Below are 21,862 nucleotides of genomic sequence, written 5' to 3'. Positions count from 1 at the left end.
ATCAATTAGTATGATAATAAGAAGGCAATGGAGTGGAATAAGGTGATGAGGGATATGCATCTGTTTAATTTTTTAAGTTCTGAAGATATCCTATAGAAATTAAAATGTGTAAATGGGCAATGGAGCAGAAAAAGGAACATATAAAGTCTGTCGGCTCAGAGTCAAATAGTGAGAAAAACAGCTATTGTTCACCAAGATCACAATATGAATTTCCTCTCAGACCTTAGGACAACATCTGAATGAACTAAGTCTATCAGTATCCCAGCAATTCAGACAGCAGAAGATATCAGGTAAATTCAGAAATGATATCACTGTGATAACCTCTAATTCTTGGGTTAGTTTCAATACCTTTAATTTTACCCATGATGGCTTTTCAAGTTATGGGGAAATGCTGTATGTTTTAGAAGATCCCTGGCACACCCCACAACAAGTGCTTCTTTAGTCAAGAAGGCAAAGAAAAGGCAGTAAATTAGTGCATCTTTGCTCTGATCAGTGACATAATAATTAATACTGTTCAAAACAGGCTATTGCAAATGGAGGGCAACAGCAGTGCAACAAATTGTCCTCCAAGTCACAGAGTAACAGGTATATAATCTGCTATCTTTAGGTAGAGAGAAACAAGTATTTTATGATTTAGCTTACATGGTTGTGGATTCCTTACATATTTTTTTCCATGTGCCTTTGAGTTTACTTACTCTGGCTAGCTTTTTTATTCTGAAGTTTAACATTTCGAAGCCATCTAGCATTGATTTTGTACTTAATAATTGAAAAGAATCAAATGATAACATAAGCAATGCTGATCAGGTCAGTAAAAACTAATGTTGTTGAGAATTTTTCACTATTGTGTGGTTATTTTTCTGTTATTCATACATTCATCAAGATCTTACCCACCCCTCAGATGTTTTTGTGCTAGCTGTCCAGCTCCAGATGAACCATTTCTGGGGAAAATTTCAACTATTTAAAAAGCTTAGGTCAGAATAAAATAGTCTGAGATATTAAAGAAAAAAAAAATCCTTCTCAGTCTTTGAAGAATACTAATGTTTTTGTGCTTTGGAACAAGTACTGCACATTTGGGAAGAAGTGTCCTTTTGTTGACTCAATGAGTATCTGAATAGTGTTAACAGAAATACATACATCCAATTAGAAAATGATTGTTTTTTCTTAAGAAAGATTGAGAAATACAGGGCTTTCCATTTTACTACCCTAATCATTTCATCAAGAATATTTTGACTTTATGTTTTGGCAGAAAAACAAAAAAAGAAATCAAAACAAAAGCCCTATGTTGAAAGTCTCAGAAGCCTCTGCTCCTCTAGGTTTATGAATTTTAGCAAATGCTCACTTCACAAAGTTGCTACATATCCTTATGAACATGCTCCAGACTCACAGTCCCATGGTAAAGCTCCTTCTGGTACGTACAAAGCTAGGTTGCTCTGGGACCTTAGGAAACTGCAAGCAACCAGTTCTCTTTGGCATGCTGAAAGCTGCATTTGATTGTGCTGGATAACACTCCAGTTTCCAGTGTCACAGATTGTGTAACGTTTGAGGTTTGTAGCCCTTACTTATGAGCAAGATCTCCTAAGAGTCAAGACAGTGTTCTTTGACAAAAAAATGTAACTGAGAGGTTGAAAAGGTCATTCCTGACATATCTGAGAAAACAAAAACACACATCTGTATAATAGCAATCTTAACCACCTGGCCTTTCAAATGAATGTGTCATATCTAGGCTCTTTAGCTGCTTTCTGAAACCATAGCCTTTACTTGATACATAAAGAAAACAAGCAGTTATCTAGGTATTAGTGTCCTTTGTTTCGACTTTTAAATAATAGGATGTGCTTGTCACTGTTTAATAAATTTAAAGTATTACTAGTATTACTATTAAATAAATATACTAGACAAGTAAACAAACCCAGCAATTTTGTACTCATATTTACTAAGCATTACGTGGTTTTGAAGAAATTTCTTAATTCATTTATGAACAAACCCAAGGTCAATAAACCTGTGTATAGAAAAGAATCACAAAGAGAAAAGAATTAGAGTGAATGGAATTTTAAGAAGATTGCCAGAGTCTGTGTGGATGAAATATTGATCTATTTTGCTCTGACCACATTTGAAGCAGTGTTTATGAGTAATAAAAAGTCTAAATATAAACATTTTCTCCTAATGAATTGTTTCTTTTTATCATGGTTCTTTTTTAATGAGATTTTTGGTCTGTTTAAGTTAATTCCATGTGTTCAAGTCCTGCAATGAAAATGCCATGTGGCATTAAGCCAAGTGCATTGTAAAAATCCAAATATGCTAGACTGACACAGCAGCCATTTTCAGTCAGAGATGAACTGCTGTGATGGCAGTGTATTAAGTTCAACATATTTGTTTAAGATCATTGGTCTATAATATAGTCTGTAAATGAAAGCTTCAGCACCATTTTAAATATTGATTGATTTTCCTAGCATGCTTCAAACAGGCTATGTTATCCCTTTCATCGATCCTTGGTCACTGCCTATTTGTGGCTAAGAGTTCAAAGGAGTATGTCACCTTCAGCTGAAGATTCCTCTGGGGAGGTTTCAGGCACTTCCTATACTGCTTCCCTTAGCTCGCCACAAAGTAGCTGCTTGGGCTCTTGGCAGTGTCCGTTCGGTCAGCATATCCAGCCTGCTGTTGTTGGATCCTCACTCATAGTATCTCAATGCAGAGATTCTTCCTTCTCAGTGCGTAGGAAGCCAGCAGGCTGCAAGATCTCTTTACCTTATCCATCCCACTTGGAGCAGAACAAGCAAGTGCTCCCAATCAGTGGATGTTTCTTCTTTGCCACATCTTATTCTAACCTCCAGTTATTAGCACAGTAACACAGTATGTTAGCGTGCCTTTGGCTGGGTGAAGATCTTGATTCTACCATACTTGATTAAATCCTTCCATGGATTCCTGATTACTTTCTGGCTATTACAAAAATAAGTAAAGGCATGAATGATCTGAAGTTTCAGTTTCACCAATATATATATAAGGAAGAACATATCTCCCAAAAGTGGTTGATATGTAGCATCATTTTTTCTGAGACTACTGTTTGAAACAAAGCTGGTTTCAAAAGCTGAAAATCAAGCTATCATCAGCTAAAGATCTAACCTGGAATGTAGTTATAGTACACGTGAGTTCTGAATAATTTGTCTAGGAATTTCAGAAAGTGAATGCAGTCTGCAAGGTTAAAAGCATCCCTGCTATTTGAATATGAATCCTGATGTCCAGTCTAAGATCATAATTTTTTGACTAAATTTGTTGAGTAAAACATTTCAAACAATATATGTCAATGACGCATCCCCTTTTATATTATTAATACAATATTCATTATGCAATACATTGTTGAATAAGAGTATAGATGAGAACTCATCTAAGATGAAAATGAGTTCCTCTAGAAAGATGAATTACAACACATTACACAACTGAAACCAAGCAATATTAAAAGTGTGGGTACATTGCTACCTAATGTCTTAGTAATTTTCAATTAGCCCATTTCCTCCTTTACTCTTGATATTTGTCTTCATTTCCTACACCAGGCCATAAACTACCCTGAGCCATAAACTGCCAGCACTGAACAGTTATGTACGCTGTATTATAGTCAATAAAATAATTGATTTATCTTCTGGAAATAAGAGCATAGACTAGATAGTTGGACAGTTATTAAGAAGAAGTAAAATCAGCAGAGGACTGAAAGATATTTATATCACAAGAGCTAGTGGCAAAGATAGACATTGTCTCATGATATCCAGAATTTTAGCCAGCACAGGTAACAATAACAGTGAATACGTGAAAGACCAGAGGTGAATGTTGCCGGGGGGGGGAATCTTTAGTTGATCTAGAGCGCATTCCAGTTGATAGGTTCTGCTGAAGGACTTTATAGACTGACTGTAACAATAAGAAGTTCATGAACCAGATAGAAGTTGGAACAAAAAGATCATGCAATTTCAGTTGCCAAGCAAGAATAAAGTTTATGGGCTTTTTATTCCCCATGGCCTTATGAAGTAACCCTACATAGCAGGTTTCTTGTAATTTTCCACCCCGAACAGCCACAAAAGAAATAGGTAGGGCTGACATGCCTTAACTGACACTTCAGTAGAAGGAGGACGATAAAAATATAGGGCAAATACGATCACCACAAGTGAGATGAAAATGAAAACTGTAAAGGCAGCTGAAACTCTCCAAGCCTGCATTTTTAGATCATGAATTGATAAGAACTTTAAACATGAATATGAATCCTGATGGACACAAGATTAAAAAAAATGAAATGTATTGACAAGTAGTAAATCTTTTGATTTAACAGATTGTTTGTACCTCCCACTGATATAACTTTCAGGTAAAATTTGAGTAGTTCAGTGTATTTTTGGAAAGCCAAACCTGTCACCAAAATTATCCATTCAACAGGAGAGAAGAAACAAACAAACAAACAAAATCTTAAATGTAGCTCTCAGCCTGGTAATATTCCCTTTTAAAAATAATTTCAGTTATTCAATTAAATTAATCTATTTTTATGTTTTGCATATTTTAGCATTTTTACTTTTTTTTTTTTTTTTTTGAGTTCTGAGTTTCTTTTTCACTGGATGTGCACTTTTTTCCAAAGTAAACTCCTGTTAGAAGCAGAGAAGTTTTATTATACCTCCAACTACTATAGAATATCACTGAGAACAATACTATATACTGTAAGTTTTAGGAAAATGGCATTTTCTTTTAATTTTAGTGCTTGAGAATGAAAGAAGTAAGACTGGCAGCTCTACAAATTGAAGTACTGTATCCAGAGTATGACACAGCAGAGCCAGAGGCTATGCAAGCTTCGTAACATTACCCCATTGTTGCATCTGACACCCAGCCTGGGCACATCAGTTATCTTTAGAGACAAAAAAGAGTTGCCATTCTGATTTTGGTCTTTCTGTACTGAGAATGCCAATATATGCCCAATTCCAGTGATAGCTTTCTGTGACATGGCCAGGTGTACAGGAACTAGATCATGAAGATCATCAATTCAGTTTTTATACTGAAAAAGCCCATTTTAATGGCTGCAAAATAATTTGGATTTGAAGCCCTGTCCATAATTATTTCTTATTCCATGTCTTTGGACTGTAACCTACTTCTTTGTACAAGTGAAGTGCTTATTAGCCAAGAATTTGCTTGTTATCAGCTACATTAACTAAACTGCATGGAAATTGCATTTCCATTTGAATGTTCATTACATGTTTAATTTAGCCTTGTCTCATAGTAAGGCACAGGACTTCCAATTCTAATTGAAGTTATGAAATGTGTTATGACACATATGAAGACAATGGTCTTTAAAAAAGTTGCTCTGCTTTAGCTTATAATTTTGTAATTTTACTAGCTACTCTCTGGGCAGCCAGTACCAAAAAAAATAAAGTATGGGACATAGATCCTTTGAAATTCATGAAGAATGTCCTCAGAAATTAACAAAAACATTTCTGTAAATCAAAATTTTGTCACTCTATAGATATTTCAGCTTTATTTTAAACTTCCGGTTTAATTAATTAAGACAATAAAATAACGAAACAAAATGGAAAAAGGCAAGCATTGCTGTGTTAAATATTTAATGAAAGAGACCATTCAAACATTAAACCCCTCAGAGTTTTAATTAAATCCTTAGAGGCATCAGAAGCCAATGAATCATAGAATCATGGAATAAAGAAAGGGCTTAAAAGGATCTCAGTAAGTCATCTTATAAGTCATTAGTGAGCTTTACTATGTAGTTGGGGTTTTCTTGTTTTGTTAGAAGAAAAAAAGTAAAATGCGCAAAGCTAGGCCAAACTGTACAGCCGTCCATAGTATGGCTACACACATACATTTTTAATGTAATTTCTGCCACAAGAAAAAAAGTACTTATAAAATGTGAAACTCTGGTTCTGCTGTGTAGGCATGAATGAATAGAATATTTTCCCAGAAAACCTGTTGAGCTCAACAAATGCAATGATCGCTCTTTGGAAGACAGAGTTTCTGCCTATTCCAGCTGCTCCACACATCTGTCTGTCAGAGATTGTCCCCAGCACCCTCACTTCTTTGCCACATATTCCCTGATCTCTGTTCTTGAACTCTCTAGCCTCTAGAAGGTTGTTTGCTACTATGCTGGCTGCACTTAGCTTGCCACCACCTATCTACCTTTGGCTATGTGAGGCTACAAGATATTCATCGCCCTAATATAAAGGGGGTGTCATGTACGTAGAGAAAGCATCTGGTGATTAATACCTGTCTGCCTATTATGCATAAATCATCCCTGAAATGAGTTTCTCTTATCCCTACTCCTTCTCTTCAGAAAAGAGCAAAGCTGTTGACTAGAGACTGAGAAATACTCCTTTACGGCTTTCTTGGCTTCCTAGTTTGAGTACCACATCACTGTGTAAGTGTTGTGTAAACCCTAGCACTGATTAAATAGTTTATTCCTTAAACTATCTAGATGACTATCTTTCTGGATTAAGATCATACATAAGGGAATTTCTACTGAAGTGAAAAGCATGCTGCTCTTTACTTGCTATGGAAGGCCTGCTTGCTGGGTAACGAACTGAAGTCAATAAATATCAGGACATGAGAGATGCATATATACCAGAGTTTGTGATTTTGAGATGGATAAATATATAGCCACATTTCTGTAATAAGCAGATAGCAATCTGTGCTGGCCTATGAAGCAGCCTACAACTAGAAGATATACTTTAGCAGCTAGGAGAGAGAGTTTCTTCTATAACCCAGAGCTGACCTTCCATGAATGAGTAAATTGCATATTTGCTCATCACAGCTTAGCAGAGGGCTGTCTTTGCTCAGACTTTATTTTTTCCTGAATCTCAGACAACATGGAAGTGAGCAGAGGCAGATTCAACTGCTACACATTCAAATGAACTGTAACAATTACAAAAAAAAGTAATGAGGCAGTGTACTGTAACACAGAGGCCTCAGCTTGCATCCAGGTGATCAACTGACTCATAGCCATGCTGGCTGAAGCAGAGGGTCAGATCCAAAGCTGGAAGGATTAAACAGTAAGGTTTGCCCAGCCATGCCAGGGTGAATCAGGCAGGAGCTGCTGGCAATGAAGAAGAGAAAATGCGCCTGATTTAAGTCAATCAAACACTTCTGAATCAATCGGACACTCTCCTGTGCCAGCTCAGGGACTGCAAAGTCTATGGTGTGTATAGGGTGTGAATGCATGATAGTGCAATTCTCCTTCCAGGCCTGACAACACAGTCTCCTTCTGTAGACTACTCCCAGTACCTGGGGAGAGCTAGGAAGAGCTGCTGTTAGCTCTTGATGATCCTGTGGGAGGGATTTCCACAGCTCCAGAGAACCTCCTTTTTGTTTCTGGGAGATGCAGCCACCTACCACTGCCTTGACTCAGCCCTTGAGTAACAGCAGCCTGTTATTCGTTGCTGGTATGCATGCTTGTACCTTTCTGCATTTTATTTCTATGAAATAGACTCTGAATTTTTGAATATCATGATCTGTGTGTATGTCTCATTGAGAATTTGGACCTTAGCCTGCTCGCTTTCTACCCTCGGCTTCAGAGATCCCAAAAATGCAGGCACCATTTGAATCAGTTTCCCCAAATCATTTTCATTTTTGCACTGTGAACGTGCATGTGGCTCCTAGTCACACGCAAAGGCCCTGTACGTTACACTACACTGGAAAACAATGACAGAAAGTGCTTTTTATGAGTAGTCTATTTTATAACTATGTGATGGTATTGAGCAGAGATCATAGGCTCTAAGAAATAGCAATGGCTAAATATTACAAAGGCTAACTGAGAGCATGGTTCCTTTCAGGAGTTATGGAAGGTCAGCTAGTCCTAAAAACGAACAAAAAAAACCTAGACAAATTTGACATGGAATGATTCATGATGAAATAATGACACTAAAGATTAGATCAATAATAAAACTTGCGGAGCATGTTAATTTAATGTGTAGTATAAAGTTTAGTTATCAAGATTTATTGTATCTTTCAGCAAATCTGGCAAACAAATACCAGATGCTAAAACTTCTTCATTAAAAACTACTTGTTTAAGTCATGCTGTTGAATGACTGCTGATCTATTATTTCAAAAAGATAGTTTCAATGAGTGAGAATAAGAAATACTATACTTCGTATAATAAAAGAAGAAAATTGCTTCATCCAGATAAAAAAGCCATTAAAGCAACAGAAAAAAAAAACAGTAAATAGAGATGATGATGATAAATGATAGTTTAAAAAATATAGCCTAGATACAATGCATCTGTTTTGAAATGCTAATTCAGATGCTATAGAATTTTTCAGTTTTCTGAATTTTTCACAGCATTCAGGCTTATGCTATCATATTCAAGGTGCACTAGTGCCACATTCAGATGTTTATGTTTCACTGGTACTCCCTTCAGAAAATGTGCTATGGAAGTAAAAAAAAGCAATAAGAATAATGAAAAGGAGTAAAGAGACAGGTTCTAAGAATAATTTTCTGGTACCAACCAGATTCTTGATGTCTTGATTGTGTATATACATTTAAATGTATAAGGTTCATTTTTGCAGCAATAATAAAAAATAAAAAAAAGGAAAGAAAAAGAAAATCCCGTAAAGAAATTATAGCTGGAGATTACTGACTAGCTCCTTCCTGCCTACAGTTAAGGATCTGTTATCTCAATGGTTTTGGTCATGAAATTCCCTCACTTTCAGTTATATCACTGAAGCAAAACCTATTCTTGGTATAGACCAATGGTATATACTCCACATTGAAGAAATAAAGCACATGCAACTAGATTTTTACATAAATCATGATGCAACACTACAATTTTGTTATTTTAGAGTAAGAGTTATTTATATTTTTCGCAAAAAGAGCATAGGCTATATTCTAGTATATTCATTTTACATACTAAGCTTTTCACTCACTGTCATGGGTTACCATATTATATTATGTGACCTGTGCTTTCAGACTTGGCAGTTGCGGAGCTACTGAGCCTTTTACTGAACTATTTAGTGTTTCAAAATCTATTCCTCATTTTAAAATATTATATACATAAATATCATACATTTTTTCCACTTCAGTGGAAATGGAAAAGGCAGCCCCCACAACCTATAAAAGTCTTGCTTAAGGCATTTCTCAAGAACATAGTGGTAATGCTTCTCACAGTTTGATTTTGTGTCAAAATGTTCATTTGTGCCCATATAAGCCAAAAATGAGTCAGTGACTTGAGATCTCTGGCAGGATGGCTTCTCCTGTTTTCTTTCAAAGTGCCTTGCTACATCTATGGTAAAAATAACATTGACCACTTCAAGGATTTTGAGTGTGGCATGAGTGTCCTTCTGTAAAAACAGATGGAGAGGGGTTTGTACACACTTTCACATTCAAAAGAGGAATAACAGTTCTACAATTTCTTCTGGAAAACTCAGAAAGATATATAAATATTAAAGCCATGATCTTATGTACTGTTAAGTACAGCTTTTGCTATCATGAAAATAGAGCATAGTCCTACATTTTCACACACCTACAATTCCCAGTGACTTTATTACCATTATTTTTCAATTTCTCTGTCTTCTGGATCAGTACAGCAACAGGTAATGGTAGTTTATGATTCTTAAAATATAGTTTATTGGACAGTTCACATTTGTTTGATTTACTGTGACCAGAGTTTATTTGCTCTGTTGAACAGAAAAATTATATACATCAGCAAGATGTTTAATTTAAGTCCTCATGGGGAATGACAGGCCAAAAAGTTTAACAGTACTGTCCAGATGTTTTGGATGGATTGCACACATATGGTAGGGTGTTTATGCTGAATGATATAGTTTGTGTAATTGTACTTAATAATCAGTCTTTTACGTGTTCTTCAAAGAAAAGAATTAATGAAAAGGAGATACTATTTGTTTTTCATTCCTGTGTACTTCTGTAGATGTACCTCTACAAATTGTAACCTGTCTTTTCTAGATAAGCATTGCATATGCAAACAAAGAGTCAGTGGAAGAATTAGGAATACCATCCAGCATTCTATTTTTGATTCCTCCTCCTTCTTTTAAATAATTTCTGAAATAGTACAAAGCCAGGAACATTACAGAAGGACAAAATGAAAGGTAGATGTTTGAAAGGTAACATTTCCCTAAATCTTGCTTTGGTCACTACTTTGGCTTTCCTGATCTCCCGTCAGTGATTTTCCCAAACAGGAAACCTGAGGCAGAATGTAAAAGGTTGAAAGAAGAGTTCCTCCATGTCAGGAGAGAGTCAGCTAAGATTAAAACATAATTCTATGTTCCATCATCCCCTAAAATGACTTGCAGCCCTGTTCCTGTGGTGGCTTTCAGAGCAAAGAGATTCCCAGAAACAGTATTATAGACCATACATCGAGGACTTTATCTGTAAAAGTTTGCTTGTTTTACACATTGCCTTTTTGAAATTTTATATGGGCTATGGATTTCTCTGCCTGTCTCCCTCTCTGGATTTTAATGTACTTTGGGGTAATTAAAAGATGCACCATAACTCCTACACAGACAAGGGGAAATAAGATTACAGGAGAATCTAAAAATTTTACATTAACTAGCCCTTGAGTATTCAAATTTCCAGCATAAATGACCTTCTCTTTAATATATATTTGCAATGTAATTATACCAGCTGAGAGGAACGAGGGTATTGTTGCGAAGTTACCAGGCACGGATTCGGGATGATCAAGGTTCTGCTTATATCACTTCAGAGATTTCTTCTGAAATATTACACAAATCAATCACTTGGCACTTCAGATCTCATATCTAAAACAGAGGGAACTGCATTTCCTTACTTGTTGGCATTATGAGGATTATTTGATAAATCATTGCAAGAGTCTCAGCAAATATGATGAAACTATATTAGAGAAAAGCCTATGTACTTATAAATAAAATCAAATACTTGAATAGAGAACTTGATTTCCCTCTTTGTGTTTCCTTGCTGTCACAGGAGGGTCACAGGAGGGTACCCTCCTGTGACAGGAGGGTAACTGCTATTTACCATATGAGCATGGGGCATGTCTAGATTAGCATTTGTAAAGTTGAAGAATTCCCAAAGATGGGTGTCTCATACAATAGAGAATATTGCTGCTTTAAGCTTTTTTAGGCTAGGGACAAAGTTTAGCTTTACATACCTTTTCCATATTTTTTTTCCACTTTGTTAACTGTGAATAATCACTTGCCATAAAAACAAAAGCAACAGCATGTCATCCGCATCATACCAGCAGTTAATTTGGTCAGATATTTGCCTGATCACAAATAACAAAATTAGCTATTCTTATTGATTGACAATACAGAACTTCAAGATTCATGAAAGAGAAGAATTTTAAAGGCCTCAGTGAGAATTAAATTATTGTCCTAAACCAACATGACTTATATTATCACTTAATATTCCCATGCCAGTTTGATTTGACCCTGTTCTCCTACCTTTCCAGTCATTCAGGTTTGCTACAGGATGCTATGGAAAGTTAGTATCAAACCAAACTGCCTCGGAGCACTTCAAATGATGTGACAGAAAAGACCTAAGATGTAATACCTTTAATCAATGGGTTTTCCTATGTTATTTTCATTTATGATCTTATTACAATGTCTGGAACACCTAATCAGAGAGAAATTGTGCAAACATGCAATTTTCACTTTTGCTGAACTGTTCATGAGTCTTGTCAAAGGATTTAATCATTCAAAATGAATTATGGGACATAAATTTTTAATTACTTCAAACTTGGTGAAAAAGCATTACCTGATATGACTCCTCCAAGATCAGCTTAATTAACAGGAACTTCCAAAAGTAAGGTATATTAAAATGTAAAAAGAAAACTGTCTTAATATAAAAATCATGGAAGACTACTGTAACTATACCATAAAGATTAGAAAGGAAAACTCTGAAAAGTTAGAAAATACAATGATGATTTCTTAACTTGGAAACATGGTGTATATGCCTTAGCATATAAACTATCAGTTTCACGATCACATACAATTTTTGCTTTGTCCCTCTACCTCATCAGTAATTGGGCTAATGTGTATTCACTTAATGAGCACATATTCAATACTTGAATTTATCTTAGTCATTATTATTTGCACCTTGTGCTTTAGGAGATACTACATACTCTTCAAACTGCAGTCTGTATTATCAATTTTCCATGAGCTTTTCAGTGGCAATAATCAGTATAACATTTCAAAAACTCACAGTATTAATATATTTATTTGTTTACTATCTTTTCAGGGAGCTTATGGGGGCAGAGGAGGAAGAGATACGACCACCTTACAAGTGAGGAACAGAAAAACTTAGATCAAAGTATCTCATAATTCAAAATCCCCCATTCAAATGGAGAAAGTTCTTTTTTCATTTTCATTCCATAAAGCTGTTACTCTTACAGTTCTGGTCTGAACAGTGAGAAATTCACTTTTATATCAAAACAGAAATTTTGTATATCAGATCAGCAAGAACTGCTCATTCCTATCTGCTTGGACCCAAGCATTTCAGAAGTTTATATGACATTTATATGGCTTATATGGATAATTAAATACTATCACTAATTTCAGGATTAACATTTTAAATACATTGATGGTGAGAAAAGAAGTTCGTCTTTGTTTCAGAGTCATTAACTCACAGTACCTAAAGACTGGTAAAGATGACATTCCATCAGCTTTTCATTGGTTCAAATTTAGAGAAGACAAGGATATTAGGAAAATTCACATTTAAGTGAAGGCTTATATTTTGCTGTAGGGACGCAACATGGGCCAGGTGTTTGAAACTTCAGAACTGAGTAAACACTTCTCAAAGCACCTTTTTGTTTCTCATTTCTCAGCCACTGTTCACAGCTTACAAAAACTCTTTAAACTCCTCATAGGCACAATTATATCACCCCATGTATCACTGTATTTAAATTTTAGCCTTGCTGCTTGCTATCGTATCTGTGCTTTGAGTTATGTCTTGCAGAGCTGTTCACCTTAGATATTGCACTTAGATATTCCATGACTACCCAACAATTTCTCTGTTTTTACTTAAGGCTCAACTTGCCTATATTTTACTTCTTGCCATTTTCAATACTTGCCTCATTTTACATAGCTTTCTTTACATGCCACTATTTTTCCCCTAAGGGAGATAAGCAGTGTCTTCTTGTTATGTTCCATGTGTTTGTTTATATTTATAGTCAGAATAATAAAGGAGTTGAACCATTTGAACTGTTTAGAAAAGAAATATCTGTGCATTACTATTGATAAGAATAGACACACACCACATATGTTGATACTTATTACCACTTTAAAACAAACAGGTGTTAGCAATGTTCACAGCAAAATAATAAGGTATTCATGTCTAGATCATCTGAATGAAGAATAAGTTAATCAGAAAGAAGTGCCTCTGAGATAAGACTGTATTAGAAAAAATCACTTCTTTTGTCTGCTGGGTTTTAGATACAACTGTCCACAAATCATTATTTTGTACTAAAAGCTAAACATTACATAAGATGAATAATGTAATGGAACAGTAAAAAGAAAGGAGACAAAAGCATTTACAATGGCATACGATTCTGACACTCCTTTTGAAGAACTGAGTTGTCAAACACAGTATCAGTGATCAGTGCTGAAAGCAAAAATGAGATAAAATATAAGGCTCCTGCTTTAGGTGGCCTTACCACATTTACATAAGATGTGCCACCAAGGTACTCAGGCCTTTAAAAAAAAAAAGTTCTTTTGACTTTTCTTGGGAACAGCACTCCCTAAGGTGCCATGATATCCTCTGCGCTCCTCTTACTTCTCAAATGATTCTTAAAAATGATTCTTAAAATCATTCTCAAATGATTGGAAGAGGCCAGTGGTCATTTCTAGAGCTCACCCAAAGAAAGGTTTCCTTCTGTGGGGCTGTCTGTGATAACTTTACTTGGTTTCATTTCCAAATTAGATTTAAAAAAATTGTTGACAGTTGACCAACACTGGAAATCCAGGAGATAATAAAGTATTTTGAAACTAAGAAAACATTAACAAATAAACAGATCTTTTACACCCTGTAATCCACTTCCTGAGATTGATATACAGGTTTCCCACTTCTCTGACTTTATCAGGCAGATGTGACAACAGCAGATTAAACCAGGATAGCTTGCCTTTCATCACAACTGTCTGGAGAGCTGAGTGTCCAAGAACATTCATGTTTTTTGCAAAATGGCTGAGAGCTTTGATATAGTGCCAATCCTCCCTGTCATAGAACCACAGAGTCTGAAAATTGAGGATTTCTGATTCTGGGGCAATCCATTCCTACCATACAAATCGTCTGTGGCAAAAGGGTGGATATGAATTTCAGGTGCCTTGGAAACTTCTCTAATTCCTCTACCATCTTGCTCTCCTAAATATTACTAAACAGTTAAGATGGGTCAACATCTTAAAAAAAATATTCACAATTGTCACAGTGCATTTGAAGACAGAATGAAAATTTCAAATCCTTACAAACAGGCACAGTTTTGTTTGTTTACAATAAAATGCCAAAAGTATAATGAGTGGAATCATATTAGAAATAGTTTCTCTGAGAAAGACGGAAACAAACAAAACAACAAAAAAGGGAAATTAAGCCAATGACCTTGTATTGCAAAGAAAGTTTTTAGACTTCTGCTCTCTGTCAGTGATCTTTGGTCATAAGGAAATGCCAAAAGACACATGGATGCCACATTTTGTTCTTCTTCTACAAACATGGACCTTTTCTCATTACATAAGAAGCAGTATCAGCAAAAACAATAATAACAGAATAATAGTATAAGCTCCTTAATAGTTGTTTCTCTGTCTAGCCTGCCAGTGCATGATGCTAAATTTATGACAGAAAATATACCATATCACCTAAATGGACTGTAATTAACACATAAGTTAAATAAGATATTTCAAAAGCCTTTACACAATACATTCATCCATATTGAAGGAGAGATACAAATTATACAGGCTGAAAGACACTCTAAACTGCCAAAAGAAATTAATTTGATGAATATCTTGTACTTTACTTGCCTTCCACCCCCACTGAGCAGAGAGCAAAATAAATGAGTTCCCCTGAAGCTTTCTAATAGAGTGGCATGTTGTGGAGCAATTTTTCAACTCTGTTTTTTTTGCCTGTCTGATGCCATGGAAATCAAATACTGCCCTCTGCTAAATCATCATAAAGGCCTATGTGTTTTTATAATTGGTGCACATTTTTTTTAAGATGATTTTTAAAAAACATTTTGCTAGCATGATTTTGTTATACATTACATAACACCATAGGGACACAGCAAATAACATGGCTCATTTGCTGTAAAAGACCTCATACACTTGCACCACCTTTTCAGAAAAAGTTCTATGTAAATTGAAATAAAAATAAATAAATTTGACAACCTCAAAGATACTTAAACACCAGGATAGCAATTATGCTGCTCATGAAAAATCTAGCTAGCTAGAGTAATCTGGCCCATATCACAGAGTACTTACTTTACTCTTCAAAGTGATTGTATTAGCAGATTATGGGCAGATTATAATAAATTATTTTCTTACTTAAAGCAGTTCAAACAGCTTGATCTAAATCCACCAAAGCATGAAAGGGTCACAAGCCAGAAGCCGCATCTGAGTTCATAATGTTTGAACTCTACAGCCATAGACAGGTTCTCATTTCCAGTTATATCTCTGGAGAAGCACATAATACAACCTCTCATCTAATTTTCTATTTAAGAAAAAAAATCCCTAACCCCACAGCTTGCCATTTGCCAGCACTTCAATCGAAATGAAGTCTTATATACCTGGCTTCATTTAATTGACTCCTTTTAACCTTTAAACACTTATTCAGGAAGGCTTCATTGTTCTCCCTCCCCATCCTTTATCTTTTCTCAGTTGCCCTATTGCTCCAAGTTTATTACATGCAAACTCCTCTCCCAGCAATTTTCTAGCCCCACACCTTACCCTTTCCTTGACCATCTAGATGCTTCATATATGGTTTTTCTTCATTTCCCTTAAGGTCTTCTTTCAGCTTTACTAATTCTCTTATACTGTCCAACAGTAATGATGCTGTATGCATCACAAGATCAGGACAATATTTGAGACAGAATTTCAGTTACTTCCACAGCAAAGATGCTTGCTTTCATCTGCAAAGCCTTCAGAAAATTGCCAGTCATTATGAGACAGGGTAGCCATTTTGAGTGAGGATAAAGAAAAAGCTGTCACAAGATCTTGTAGTAAAATCACACCACTTTTTAAAGCTAACCTGAAATGAGCATTAGACAATGAAAGTCGTTCCTGTAGTGATGGGATGCTTCCACTGAAATGTTAGAAGATCTTTTCCAAGTTCTGTCCTGAGATTGGACTCATGAAATGGCATGAATATCCTGGCTTTATGATCACTTCGCATCTGCTTTGCTGTACCATATACAGAAGACACATAACACGATCGTGTGGGCATGCTGAACATTTAAAAAGCAGAAGAGCAATTACAACTGAAACAATTAAATACACAGTGTGTCATTAGTGTGAAATACTTCTGATATAAAGGTAGAGTGGAGTCACAGGCATGAACAAAGCCACCTGGCAAGCTGTTTTATAGGCAAGGTTATTCTAATACTTGTGCCTGGGGATAAAAAATGCTGTTTTTTAACCTACGTAAATAATGTTGGTTTTAAAATTATGTCAGATATGTGCAGCATCCTATCTAACTGTTAGCACTATCTAGAGAATTATCTAAAATTTAGAAATCAGTTAGGGAGATCCTAAATAGCAGATAATTTTACTTTTTTTTCCTTCCCTTTTCTTTTGAGGATCCAATTTACATAAGTCCTGGAGCCAAACTGATACATTTAAGCCAAAATGGGCTCCTAAGTTCCAGTTCACATTGTGCTGACAACCCAGTCTTTTGATATATTCTGCAAAAATGCAGCAATTGGGGAGACTATAAAATGCCTAGTGTAAAATAAAAAATTTGCTCATCTTGCTGCTAAATACACTATATACTTCCTCAGGGACCCTAGTCTTTCTATAAATATAACAGAACATCTAAGTCTTCTGAACTGACTCAGAAGCACCTACTTTTTTAACATTCTATTTGTTTAGAGATACAACTTATATTAATATTTGATGACACAAGGAGACAAATGGGAAAACAGAACAACCTTCCAGGCATGAAGGATGTAAGATCTTTTTTATTTATATTTATGTATGTGTGTGTGTTTTCTACAGAGGTATGTATACTGAGAACACTTCAACAGCTGTTTTGAAAGAGGAGACCTTTCTTATCTAAAGCCTAGTCAAACACTTCAGATGCCATCTTTCTTGACAATTATGAACTGCTTTGTAATATTTTTCAGCTGAGAGGCTGAAACACTCAGAACATAAGTGACACTAGAGTGTGGATCTTGCCTTGGAAAAAAACTGTTTAAAATACCTAGCCCCGCCCCCACCAAATGTTAAACTTAACTTCCTGAAGGCATACAATAAAAAGGATTAAAAAACAACTAGCTGCAAATTCAATGGTATATTTCTTTTGGCCTCAATTTAAGGAACTGAATGCTGTCAATTTTTAGAAAATTCATACAAACGTACATATTTTTTTCCTTTAATAATTTAAGATTTATTTGGTTCCCACTCTGCTTTCTTCTGAAGAAAAGCTGCCAGCAAGATAAGAACGAACATGTATTAATATGCAAAATTATTACCAAATTCACTCTGATTCGGTGACTGAAGCAGAGAAGAAATGGAATAAATTTTGTGTTACGGACAGATGCTGTACTATGGTTATCCATTCCAAAAGATTCCATCAGAGAACTTTTTTTATTTTTATTTGCCAATGGAAATTATGAAAACAGGATTCTAAATAGCACTTGAGTGAGAGGACCGAGGCAAGAGTTGGTATATGTATTTTCCCTCAGCCATATGTGAAAAGGAGCCGGTCATGAGAAATCACTGATTTCCCGCAGAGTTTTGGTTTTGGCAATTCACTGTTTTTCCATAAAACAAAACAAAAAATGCTTTGGTAAACTTCCAATGTCTTTCTATCTTCTATGTCTTTTTATTTTCTCCTTTCTTCCCATTACTCTTTGCATGTAGGCTTCTCAACTTCTTGCTCTATCTCCTCTTTTTTGCCACTTTCATTTTCCAGTAGACTGGCAGCTACAGGAATCCTTACTCAGGAGTAGAGAGCAGTTATGTGTATGTTTTAGGCTTTGTAATTAAGCCCCACTTCACTGAATGTCTGCTTGCAAATGTTCTTTAATAATCTCATTCTCTTAACTTAGATCATTAAATAATTATGTGCCTCCTTCCATGTCCCTAGCACAGTCTTACTCACTTCTTTTTTTAAGCTTTCTTCAAATCTCCTCACTTGATTTCATGTACAGTAATATTATTTAGTACTATTATCATTAGATTTAATTTCATTTTTGAAATAAAATACACAGTTTTCTGAGAACCATAAAGAAAGAAAAAAAAAAGTCCATGATTAGAGGAGAGGGCCATCTGAACTGTAAGATGGCTTAAGATGAGGAGGACAGAAATTGAGAAATCTTCATTTTTCCTGAAATTATTGACTTATGACTGCACTATGCTCTACATAACTGCTGGAACATTTCAGTAAGAAAAACTGCACAGCTCAAAACAGCTCTGTCTAGGCAGAAAGAAGGTTCAAGATCTCAATGTTAACAGTGTGAGGTTTCTATTCAGTGGCAGGTAGCAAACGGAAAATAGTTCCAGAAGGTGTGCAGTAAAAACTTCCATAAAACTTTGACAGTAAGCTTTTCTTCAAGTATCCATCCTTTCTGCAAGGAAAAGCTATCTAGGGGACTAGGGGGGTAGGAAAAGCTATCTTGAAATAGCAACTGTGATAACTTTCTGAAGAGTACCTGTCAACGACTGAAAAGATTTTGGACATTTCTTCTTTTGGAGAGGCTATTTTTCTGGAATTACATGATGTGATCATTCCATCAACAAACATGAGGTAACAGTATGACCACCCAGAAGCAAAGATTTATGTTATACCTGTGCACTATTCTGTGCAGTTCAATTCCCTACTACTATTTAAACCAAAAGGGTAATTCAGACACTGTTTGGAATGTGGCTAATGAGGAAGTGAACCTAGACAAGATCATATACTCGTTCAGAATAGCCAAAAGAAAAATGGGACACCACTCAGAAACACAACTCCCAAGGACTCTTCAGAAGTTTTTTGTTTTGTCAAGGCAGATGAGCTAAACTCCAGCTTCAGCTGAAAATCATCCCATCCCATTCACATTTTAACGTGAGTGCAGGATAAATGAATTAAAATGACTACAGGCCAAGAAGACAAGACCTATGAACTTCAGCTTAAAATAAAGAGAAACTGAGACATAACAGTCTCTATAAAAAGAAGCTGCAAAGAGCAAAGGAATATTTTTCTTTCCTTTCCGTACTGACAGAGATAATATATTTTTTTAATTTAGTTAGAAAGACTCAATTTTGATATTAAGTAAAACTTTCTAGTACGACTATTACAACACTGGAACACATTCTCTTAGAAAGGTATAGGAATACCCAAAATCAAAAGAAACAGGAAGCAGTCAGAAAGTATCTATCATGTTTCATAGCCACTTCCATGTAAGGTGTTTTCCCAGATGAACTTTTGACTGCTTTTCTATTTCTCCCTCTTTATGACAGATCTAATATTTATACTGAATTAATTCTAATACCTGAAGTGAGAGGAAAAATGTGAAGAAAGTGGATTTCTCTTTATAAAAAACTAAAGATGTTTGTTAATAGTAGCAAGGAATGGTTATTATGTTCTAATATACAATACTCCATTATCTCTTCTTGTTAGGCCTCAAAAGCTTATTATTCATGGCTCATTTTTTCCAGTACTAATAACAGCTTATAAATGGCACTGTATTTTCATTAAAAATTTCATTGTTGGGAGTCCATTTTATTGGCATTTCATAAGCATTATACATCATAATGCACTGTATGTTTGTGGATATTAACAGTATTAATAGCAGTTCAATTGCAATAAGAGGTTTAATAATTGCTTGCTAATTTGACTTTGAGCAGAAGTTCTTTGTTTTTCAGACTCGATCTGCTCCTAGATCATTAAAGCAATGATAGGGTGGTATAGAGCTTTTTTTTAGCATCTAATTAAAAATGCTGCTTGAATTATTCATGCATTATGGTATTCTATGAATAATTTATGCAAAAAATTCATCGGCAAAACTTAATTTTGATCTTCAATAAAACCCAAACCTTACTGTGCTTTTCAAGGTCTTTCAAAATAATCTCTCCATGACTTTTATAATCAGCAGTTACCAATTAATATCACAAGAGCGAAATCAGAAAATATTTAAGGACTAGATCTGGTTCATTAAAAAAATGAAGTTTGAGTACACTAGTTCTTCCTTAAAGCAGAAGTGGAAATTTCAAAGTCAGATGAGAGCAACACAGGGTCATAATCCAAACAAGATATGCAGACAGAGTAGGGAGCAAGAGAGCATTAAATACAATGAAACTGGACACAGAAGACAGTAAGAAATTGGCTTTGTCAGAACTTTCAAATTGAAGACTCAGATTTTATCCTTAAACTCACTCTTGAATGATTTTGTATGAGAACAGATTTTAGAGACCTGAAGAACATATCTTTTCCAATGATTTCACATAAGTTCTGGAGCACTTGAGTCAAAGCATGCCAAATGTTTTGCATCAGTAGAGAAAGTTAAAACAAAAGTCTGTATCCTTGCATGGAAGGAAATACATGCTGACAAGCAGGAAGGAAGCATGCAAAGCTCGGTGAATTATGTCCCTTATGCTGTGAACAGCAGAGCAGGATACAATTGCTCATCTGGTGTAGACACAATGAATAACAGCCAACAACAGTTAAATGTAGCTGTTTCACAGTGAATCTTGACTTACCATTGTGTATGTCAGATTGATCATCCAAACAAAATTTAACATAGGTGTTTCTCCTCCTGTTTTTGCAGCAATAAGCTATTTGGTGAGAATAAGCTGAACCAGAGCCAGCCTGTACAGCTGTGTGCCACTTAGCACTAGAAAGTTATAGCATTGTGGCTATTGAAAGTAGTATTATGTAAGCAATATTAGCTTGGCTTTGAGGCTTATGTAATAAAGCACACCTTTCCCATTAAAGCTTATGAAATCAGATGATGACGCTATTACACATATACATACGCACACTGTAAGCTTTGCAAGCAGTAAGGAGAGGTAGGCGTGAACTTTTTGAGACGGGTATGCCTTAACTGGCCAAGAGAAAGTCTGAAGAAAGGAATGTTTCTTGCATTCTACTCTCTTAGTTTTATACAGACAAATCGTACCAACCACACAGGAAAAATTAAAGGAGCTCTTGTATCTTTCTCTCTGCATGAAGAAAGTTCAAGTGTTTCTAACACGGGAGACATGTTTAGGGCTAATTTTTAAAGATAAATTGATTGTTTTGATCTGTAGATTGGTAAAAGTTTTATAAAGTAAAATATCACATTTCATTATGAAAAGGTTCTCATGTTTATCTCAAGTAACACAGTTCACATTTTCTAATTTAGAGTTTGTTGCAGTAAAAAAGCTTATTCAACATGATCATAATAACACCATTAGAATTTTATATTTCATATTAATTTTCCTGGTAATGTAAAGTGCCAAATACTTAGGGAAATCCTCATTTCAGGTATTTTAAATGCACAGTTTTTAACTCTAGGATTTTTTCCTACTGACTCCAAATCTCTGGAGATATTCAGATACGACACAAGCACAAGGAAGCACCACCATTTTGAAATGCAAGAAGAATACACGTTAAAATTACTTGAAACATGTTTAAAAAAAGTGTTAATAATTTACTTAGATTTCCAGTGACTATCTTCGATGAGGTCATTAAAGGAATTTGGTAACAATTGCAGTGTCAGTACTGTTACGAATTCAAAACAGCTTAAGAGCTGAGA

Source organism: Apteryx mantelli, chromosome Z, assembly GCF_036417845.1.
Source record: "Apteryx mantelli isolate bAptMan1 chromosome Z, bAptMan1.hap1, whole genome shotgun sequence".
In the NCBI taxonomy this organism is placed as follows: domain Eukaryota; kingdom Metazoa; phylum Chordata; class Aves; order Apterygiformes; family Apterygidae; genus Apteryx; species Apteryx mantelli.
Note: the sequence above shows the minus strand (reverse complement) of the source record.